This window comes from Meriones unguiculatus, chromosome 2 (assembly GCF_030254825.1).
Source record: "Meriones unguiculatus strain TT.TT164.6M chromosome 2, Bangor_MerUng_6.1, whole genome shotgun sequence".
In the NCBI taxonomy this organism is placed as follows: domain Eukaryota; kingdom Metazoa; phylum Chordata; class Mammalia; order Rodentia; family Muridae; genus Meriones; species Meriones unguiculatus.
The window spans coordinates 6,414,761-6,424,607 of NC_083350.1; the positions used below are offsets into that span (position 1 = coordinate 6,414,761).

General features: G+C 40.7%; 1 long non-coding RNA gene across 1 annotated transcript; it reads right to left on the reverse strand.

Moving 5' to 3' along the window:
- Positions 1 to 3,777: 3,777 nt before the first annotated feature.
- On the reverse strand, positions 3,778 to 9,048 carry LOC132652091 (uncharacterized). The gene is made up of 3 exons (XR_009589581.1): positions 8,751 to 9,048; positions 4,144 to 4,329; positions 3,778 to 3,961 (listed from the first exon to the last, which is right to left on the reverse strand). It is a non-coding gene; the product is annotated as an uncharacterized LOC132652091 (long non-coding RNA).
- Between the last annotated feature and the right edge of the window lie 799 nt (positions 9,049 to 9,847).

The following is a 9,847-nucleotide window of genomic DNA, read 5'->3' on the forward strand; positions in this document are numbered from 1 at the left end:
CAGGGCATCCTGAACACGGGCTGTGAGGTCTGACTGAGATGGATGTCTGAAAGCCAAGTGTGGATGCCGATGAAGACCCTGGAACACACAGCACAGGCTGTCTGCGGTGTGTGGCTCTAATGTCTAACATCGAGTGAGGAAAACTCAGGGATCAGCTGCAATGCAGGGGAGAGCTATGCAGAGATGGTAAGGGCTCAGGACTGTCTGTGACCTCTGTGGAGAGGAGGCTGCCTGGGTCCCACAGATCCCGTCCTTCCCTTCTCTCTGCACTAGCTCCATCGGGAAGACTTATTCCTGAATTCATACATGACAGTCCACAGTCTTTGTGAAAAATAATGAGTGGTTAACCACAAATCAGCAAGTGGGGGAAAGGATCAAAGGTCATATTTAGGATATAAAGTAACCCTTTAATTTTCAGATTTGGTTTTTACAAATGCAGAAATCAATTGGGCTATTCATTTAAGTTATAGGTATATTGTGATTTTTTTTTTATCTTCTAAATCCCCTCCCTTCATTCTGAGGTTGTATTTGTTTCCAGTGTGGTACAGGCGACATTTGAACAGCAGGTTCTCTGGATATCTGAATGTCAACTGAAGCGAAATGGCTGGCCCTTTTGCCTTTCTGCTCTCAGTACATTGCTGCACTCAAAACATTTTCATGCCTCCTTTTCTCCTCAGAAAACCTGTAGCTGTCAACCTCACCCCTCCCACCTCGCCCCTTTGCCTTCCTCCAGACATTCGATGTCTTGGTGCCTTTTCCTGGGCTTCACATTTTGCGGAACACCAGCTAGAGGATCTTTGCAGGTATTCAACTACTCCCTGCTTCTCCGTTTTCTGGTGACTAACTGTCTGGAATAAACAATAGCTAGAATAAGGTAGTAACGGGTCAATGGAACTAGTTCAGAATCACACCTTTCTGTGTACGTTTGTTTGGTACTGAATTTCTTTCCCAGACCCCTAGACTATTACCAAACAAGACAGAAGGAAGACTGTCTCTAACCAGGAGACATGGGCTCCTCAAGTAGGGGCAATGAATACCTTAATTCATTGCAGCAAAAGAAATTCTACAGCAAGTGTGGATGCCAATGAAGACCCTAGCATACAGAGCACAGGCTGTCTGTGCTATGGACATTTCACCTGCAGGATCAACCTGGTCTGCTTCTGCCTCATCACCACATGCATCTGAATTTGTGTATCTACCTGTCAGAAATTCTGTGTTATTAGACAGCAGTACCAACCACCAGAGAGAACTGAGTGCCTTTAAATGTCAGAACCAGTCTCTCTTACAATTCAGAAGCCTGGGAGTCTAAAACTGAGGTGTCAGGAGGGTGTGACTCTCAAGGGAGGTTCTCCTCCTCCTCCCCCAAGGTGCTAATGAAGGTGCAAATTCCTGAAGTTAGTGTCTGGATTTCAAAGCAATCCTCCAGTGCCTGCCTTTGTCTGATCTCTGTCTTCAGTGGTAATCTTTCCATAAAGGCATCAATCTTCTCGAATCAGGGGCCCCTCCTATTCCAGGCCTTATCATAACTAACTATACCTGCTGTGGTGGTCTGAACAGGGATGGACCCCAAGGAATGGACCAAGAATTCAGATGTTTGAATGCTTGGTTGTCGGGAGTGACACTATCTGGAGGTGTGGCCTTGTTGAAGGACGTGTGTCACTGTAGAGGTGGGCCTTGAGGTCATATATGCTCAAGCTATGAAGAGTGTGGCACACAGTCTCCTGCTGCCTTGGATCAAGAACTCTTGGCTCCTCCAGCACCATGTCTGCCTGTATAATGCCATGCTTTCTGCAATGGTGATAATGGACTAAACCTCTGAAATTATAAACCAGCCCCACTTAAATGTTTTTCTTTCTAAGAGCTGCTTCAGTAATGGTGTCTCTTCATAGCAATAAGTCTTGAACTGAGACACCTGTCAAGACTCCATTTCCAAATAAAGCCACAGTCTGAACTACTGGGTGTTCAGGCTTCCATATAGGCTTTTGGGAACACAATTTAGCCCACTATGCCCATCACCCTGCTGACCACAAACATCACCCATGACCCACAGGAGGATTCTGATACCTTCTTACCCTAAGGCAGCTGTGTGGCTGTTGGTGGCTGAGCTCTGTTTGATGGTTCTTTATAGATGTTGTGCTCCACAAGAGGCAAGGTGTTTTATTTTCACAGTACCCGGAATCACTGATTTCAGAAGCATTGATTGAAAAACCAAGGAATGTACAGTGTGTGGCCTCCTAAGTTGATAGAATGGTCATATTAGATATGGAGAAAAGTGCTATTTTGACTTCCTTCAGGCACCTGCTGTGTTCCCCACACTGGAGCCTGCCTCCTGTCATCTGCTTTCATCTCTCCCACAATGCCCTTGGTCTCCCTCTTCTCCCGAACCCCTCTCCCCCCATGTCTTCTGCTCAGTGTGGCTGGCTTGCATAGGGCAGGAAAGGATAGTATTGTTGATCTCCGGCAAGGATTGAAATCTCCACCTCAGACTCTTCTTTCTCTTCCCTGTTTATCTGTCTGTACTTCTGTTTTCAAGCAACAGCAAAGCCTCTCTGCTTCCTAAAAGACTCATTTTCAGGATTCTCCACAGCTATAGTTACTGGTCTGCCTCTCCCAGGGACCTTACAGGCCTGTTCATGTACGGCTGCTTTTCAGCAATGTCTACTAATAAAACTTAAAAAAATAAAACAAAACAACTCTACAAACCTTACCTGGGAAGTCAGCTCACAGATGTTCCTTTTGTTTCTTCGTTTACAAATGGCTGCAATGTCTTGTGGCTGAGTGTGCCTGGGGCTGGGTCCTTGAACATTTCTGGTCCTGGGGAATGAACTGTGCCTGCCACACTGGTGTGCTGAGACACAGGACGAATGACCCTCAGTCTCAGGGTAAGGGGTCACTGCGCTGCGTGGCCTATTAGCTTGTGCACGCATCACCGTCTGGATTCATGTTCTTGATGAAGCACCACTTTATACCTGTGGTTCTCAACCTGTGAATTGCGACTCCCTTGAGGTTTCAAATGACCCATTCACAGGGCTGGCCTACGACCATCAGAAAGCATAAATATTTATATTATGATTCATAATAGTATCAATATTACAGTTACAAAGCAGCAATCAAATAACTTTATGGTTGGGGGGGGTCACCACAACAGGAGGAGCTGTATTAGTGGGTCACAGGATTAGGAACATTGAGAACCACTGCTTCACACAAGCCCTGACTTCATGCTGCACGAACTCACCTGTGACATCCTTTGTCTCACACAGAATGTGGGATCTTGGAGGCTGAGATGGCTTCTCATAACGCCGGCTTCCTGTCATCTGCAGCATGAGGCATGGATGTGGTAGACAGCCATTAGCGCCTCGGCAAAATTCTTGAGTCATTTGAACAAACTTCAAGTGATTATATATTTATATATAACTTACAGGAAATGAAATATTTGCTTACTAAAATTGAGATGTGATTTGCCTTTTTTGGGGAAAAATTATGGGAAACGATTCTTTTTTGAGATCTTCATTTTATTTTGACATCTTCCAGCATGATTCAGAGACAACTCATTATAAAGAGTCCATCACATTCCCATCAAGGTGAGAGATGACACAAAAGGAATGCCTCATGGCAAGAAAAATTTATTTTTAAAGTAAAGTTTGATTTTTCAAAGCTCTCCCAGCATACAAATGAAATCCCCTTCCACTGGGCTATCATAATATTCACATAAAATTACAATAAGATGAATCACTCACATCAGTCAGAAATCCACAATTCTTAGATCTCATACAACGCCTCTGATAAGATAATGCATAGGGAAAGGATATAATTGAGGCAGCGCACAGGACCCTGTCTTTGATCAGAATGACAAGCCCCTCCCACTACGGATTCGGGGCCCATCTTTTCCATCTTCATCCCAAACACATTGGAAGACTTGCTTTAGGTGTGTGGAGCATCCATGTGATAGAAGAGGGTGACCCTGTGGGAAATAATGGTTTTATAACACAATGTGAGTGTGATAGACAAAGCAATGAGTGAAATGCATTTGGAAGAAAACACATGCTGAGCATAAGCAGTGCCAAATCTGAGCTCCACACAGAAGCCTCAGACCCTGAGACACATGCATTGAGAGGAAATTCCTGAAGCATTTGGGCTGCTCACCTGTGCAGTAGGTTTCCACGCTCTTCTCTCGGTGTCCTGAGGAGAGTTGCTATCACATGGCCATTTCTGGTTGCGAGCTGTTACCACAAGGCAACGTGTCACTCTGGGCTGGAGCACTAATGGCTGGAGCACATTGGGAAACTTGCTCAAGGCTGGCTTATGTCGACGGAAAAGCACAGTTCTCACCTCAAGGGAAACAAGAATAGGTTTGTTCTGGAGCCAAATACAAATACAGTCTTTGAACATGATTCTGGTTACTGCAAATACCGTATCTCAGCTTTGTGGCTTTTAGAGTAATGGAATGACATCATTAATCAAAGTATTCAAAAAGTATATTTGTGGAAACATCAAATGGGTAGGTGGGTTTCAGCAAAGCAGGCAAATCTGTACTCTATACCTCTCATGCCATTTGATGTCCCTCTCTTGGCAGAGGCCTGATTCACAGCCCCAGGGATGTTAGGCTTATCACAGAGGTGAGCCTAAGTGGCTCTGGAGAGGGCTAACCGCAGCCCATGTTGTTAGGGCTCCTGACTTGCCACATTCCAGCTCACCATAACCACAGTCTGATTAGTCAGGCTCACTTAGTCTGCGCAGGTGTCCCCAATTTCTGGGAACTTCAGTGCATACTTCTATCCTGCCACCATGCGTAGAAACCTCCAAGGCTGTGTGGTCAGTCTGTCAGCCTGGGTACCAGTGTGGGAACATGATGGATTTAGGGCTCCTTGACGCATGATAAGCCTACAGTGAGAGTACATGCAAGAAAGTTTAATCAGAGTGAAGAACTGTTCAGCCAGAGAGGAAGAACAGCTGTTTGTGGTCTATTGCAGAACATGGTGGCTATAAGCAGTATTCATAATTTATTATAATATCAAAATTGCTAAAAATATTTTGTGTTCCTACCTGGTGTTGAATATTAATGTTTAATACTGATTTATGTTTCAGTTAAATAGCAGTTATTCCTAAACCAGCTGTATACCCAAAATACCACACAGAGACTAGGATTTATTTAATTAACCTAGAGCACAATGCTAGACAATAGTTAATCCATCCTAAACCTCCAAGCCTGCATGGTATTCTCGCATTTAGATTTCCCACATTACACTTGCTTTTAGTATATCTTAGGTCTGGTTCATCTCTCCTCATGGTTCCAAGTCCTCTCCTACCAATTTCTACTTTCTTACTCTTCCCACTCGATTCTTTCTCCTCCTCTCCTGACCAGGATGTCCCATCCTATTCTCTCCATTGCACCGCATTGGCTGGTTGTTTTATTGACAATACAAAGAACAAATTGTGGCATGTTTATACAAACTTGAGACAGGTTATGCTTAGAATAAACATCACAATGTAATGTACAGACTGAAACCAGATACTGAAGTAGAGATATCAGCATTTGAATGAACAAGGATAAACTATATACATTCCACAAGAATATTATACCAACATTTCCCCCTTTAAGTCCAATAAAAGGCTCCTTTTCTTTCAATACAATAATAATTATAAACTAGTTATGAACACTATTAGGTAAGATTTACATGTGCAATGTCCAGTCCATGTGCATTTAGCAACTTAGGAGAAAGTATTTGATAATCTATCCTATCAAGTTTAGAGTTCTATACCTGAATTAACTTTTATCCATATTGGTATTACCTATATAAAAACATTTTCTTAAATTCTAAACAACTTAAGCTTAATTGTGGAAATATGTCTATTTGGTCTTCAACCCCACCAGAGACTTGAGAAGAAATAAAATTAGTTCCTGGAGTAAATAGGAAGTGCATGTTAGCAGCTTCCAAAAAATAAAAAATTGACAGAGACAGATTGCTGCCTGAACAATCACCCAAAACTCTCTATAATGTTGGAGCATGATCTTCAGCCTTCTGGTCAGAATATTTGACAGACATATATGAAGCAAGAACTATTTAGGACCTCTTACTGTGTCTCGGCAGGGTTTGGCAGTCGACTTGGCCTGCATTTACACTTGCTCATGTTTGGAAGAATTCTGTCTGTCATGAAATGGGGGCATTTTCTTTTTGCCTGGATGGCTCGTTTGCCAAATTTGAAGCATCCATTTGATGCTCATCATCTGTTTGAGGTGTTATCTGTCTCATTGTCAAAGAATCTTTAAAATAATAAAGACATTTTAAAAATGCCATATTCTATAGGTCTCTGAAGTTTTTGAAGAATTACTATCTTTATGTAATTGACCTGTCTACAAAATCATGTCTATCTGTTAAGCTTAGGATATATACTCCTGTGATAAATTAGACTAGTGTCTGACATGACATGACTATGAGTTGATTAACTAGCAATTAACTTTCATTACCTAATACCCTAAATAGTTTGTAATAGAGGTTTAAAAGTATTGGAAGTAAGCTTGAATTTGTATCAATATACTAAAATTGACCAATGTATTAAAAATACTTACTTTTGCCTCAATATACAAAATCCTATACCACAGTTTAAAATAATGTTATTTGAGAATAACAAATAAAACCCTAAGTTGAGTAGATTCAATAATCTTTTGTCTTATTATTCTATAAGATATCCCTGTATTTTCCTTTCTTTTCAACCTCTTTTCTCCTTATCTAAGAAAGATAGAGAAAAGAAAAAGGAAAAGAGAGAAATCCCTGAGTCTAACATTGTTTTCTCTCTTAATAAGTGAGAATAATAATAATAATTTATAATTTATAATCATCTCCCAATGACAATAAACATTCATAGCCATTGAAAACAACCAAAAACCTACACACACCCCCTGAAAGAAAATTAAACTTCTTTCTCATGAAATTTTTCTAGCTGACTTTTGGGACACGCACAAATCCTCCTGGGGGCCTAAAGGAAATTGGGAAAAATGGTTAATTAAGCAAGCATTAATATTTGTAGCTCAGTCTTTGAAAGTTGAGAAATTTCAGGCTTACTAGGAGCCCTGTTTGGAACAGTCTAAAATGCTGGACCAACTAAAATTAGTAGCTTTCTTCAAAGCTCTCTTGGGAGCAGGCTTTAATGAGAAACAGCAATTGAAGCAGCTGAGGCAGGAACAAGCAGAATGCTGCAACATGCAAGATGCTGGAACAGATGTGTCAAAGTCTCAGCATGCTGGAAGGATGAATTCTGTCAGGTTTGATCCAGCATCCTTGGTGTCTGGTCCTTTTGTTCTGCGAACATATAATTTCTCACAAGCAGTATACAGTCCTAAAATTATAAATGTATGAGATGTGCAGGATGAAACTGTAAACCAATTTTATCTATGCCAGTTAAAAGAATGGCATAATAAATTTTGAGGGTATTGTAGCCAAGGATTTATTGGCCATGTATTGTTGAAGTTCTGGCTGGAGACAATTTTTATGTCTCAGTTGGTTTCAGAGCTGTTCCCATATAAAGGGGTCAGCACTTTGTTACATGTTTTGTGTAGTCGTCTTGATTTCTCTCTTTTGTGTGTGGCCAAGATCTGGTGGTTTTCCTCTGTCATATCTGATTTTTACTAGTTTTGATGGAACCCATAATTTCTCTTCTCCTGTGTGAACATATGCAAAACCTCTTCCCCAGAGTAATATATTCCCTGTTTTGCATTTTAGAATTAGGACCTTAATATGCTGCTCTAATTCAGCAGTCCTTTCTAAATTCCACAGTGTCTTAGTAGGTGTGCTACTTACCTCATTCAAACATTTTAAAACTGATAAATCATTATTTAATCTATTTTGGGGAAATATTACATTTCCCTTGTTTTATGACCATCTTTTTAAAATTACTGTTAGATATTTTCATAATTGTTTGACCTGTAGGATTATTTAAGTTATATCTGTAACAGGTTTCATGTCAGGTCTAAAATATTGTTGAATTTCAATGGATGTGCTGAAGCACCATCAGGCCCACTTTGAAAGGGTATCCTCAAAACAATCACCATCTCTAACAAATGTGTAACCTTAGTATCATGCTCTTCAGGATTTTAGGCAAAAGCCCACTGGAATTCTGAATATGAATCTATGGCATGGTGCCTGTATTTGAGTTCTCCAAACTCTGTAAAATGGAGCACACCAGCCCCTGTATGACTTTGTTTCAAGACAACACCAAACAGGATCTGCATTTATACTTTAGCATATAGATCTTCATCCAGTAGTTAAATCTTAACAATACATACATAATCTCCAGTTTGACCAAGTTGATTATATCTGAAGACTTTCTCTCCAGCATTTCAATGGGCTGCCATTTTGCAATATCTTCAAGCCTCTGTGGACTTTTCTCATCTGGAGCCACCTCTTTTACTGGTATTGTAACTGCCAGATTGGATTGCTCTGAAGGCTCTCTATTTTGATTCAAATATCCCTCCAACCTCTGTTCTATGGCCTTTAATTTAGCATGTATTATCTCAGTCTCTTCTTTCTCCAAGTCCGTCTTATCCTGATCTTTCCCATTGAGAATATACAAAACGGAAATCATCAGTGAAAAAATTATTTGCATACAAACATAAACAAATTCAAATGGTACCCAGAAGCACTGTGCCATTGTGTCTTCCTCCATTTTCAATACAGAAAATTGTCTTTTTAAATCTCAAAACCTTTCCCTAAGGGCTTCAATTTCCTAGACCCAGCTTCCCTCTCAGATCTTACCAGTTCAGATGCTTGAGGCTTCTCTGTCTCTGGCTCCTGCTTCCAGGGAAAGGTATTTTTTTTCTGCCTCTCTCGCTGGATCCTGATCCTTTCCTCACTCTAAGAACTTATTGGGTCCACAAATGTTTGCTCCTCTGACTGGCAAGAACCCCTTCTCAAAGGGATTTTGCTTTTTGCTTTGGCTAGCAAAGTCTGGCTTTGAGAAACTTCTTTGTCAAAGAGCCACTTTTTTTTCTCTCTCTACCTAAAGAAACTGCTTCTCTGGGGTTTATATGTATCAATTTTGCAGCCTGCTGGAGGCCTTGCTGCTCTGTGGGGTGTCTGTCTAATCAGCAATCTGTGAGCTCCAAGTTTAGGCACTGCCTTTGCTTTGTTTTAAGAAACAGAACTAAAACATTGCTCTATAGTTTCACTTTCTATGTAAGTTTTAGATTACTGTAAATTCTGCCACATCATTTGTACAACATTTATCACTGAATATTGATGTTTAATATTGATTTATGTTTTAGTTAAACAGCTGTTATTCCTAAACCAGCTGTGTACCCAAAATACCACACAGAAACTGGGATTTATTTAATTAACCTAGAGCACAATGCTGGGCAACAGTTACTCCATCCTAAACCTCCAAGCCTGCATAGTTTCCTCCCATTCAGATTTCCCACATTATACTTGGTTTTATTATATCTTAGGTCTGGTTCATCTATCCTCGTGGTTCCAAATCCTCTCCTGCCAATCTCTGCTCTCTTACTCCTCCTACTCACTTCCTTTTCCTCCCCTCTGGATGAGAATGTCCCACCCTGTTCTCTCCATGCTCAGCATTGGCTGTTTGTTTTATTGACAATAGAGAGAACAAATGGTGGCATGTTTACACAAACTTGAGACAGGTGACACTTAGTATAAGCATCACAATGCGATGTCTGGATTGAAACCAGATAGTGGGTAGAGAAATCAGCATTTGAATGAGCAAGGGCAAACTGTATAGCACAGGAACACTATGCCAACACCTATCACAAAAACAAAAACAAGTTAAAGGAAAGATATTCAATTAGCTTAACTTAATTCATCTGCAATGGATTAACTATATCAAAATATCAAAA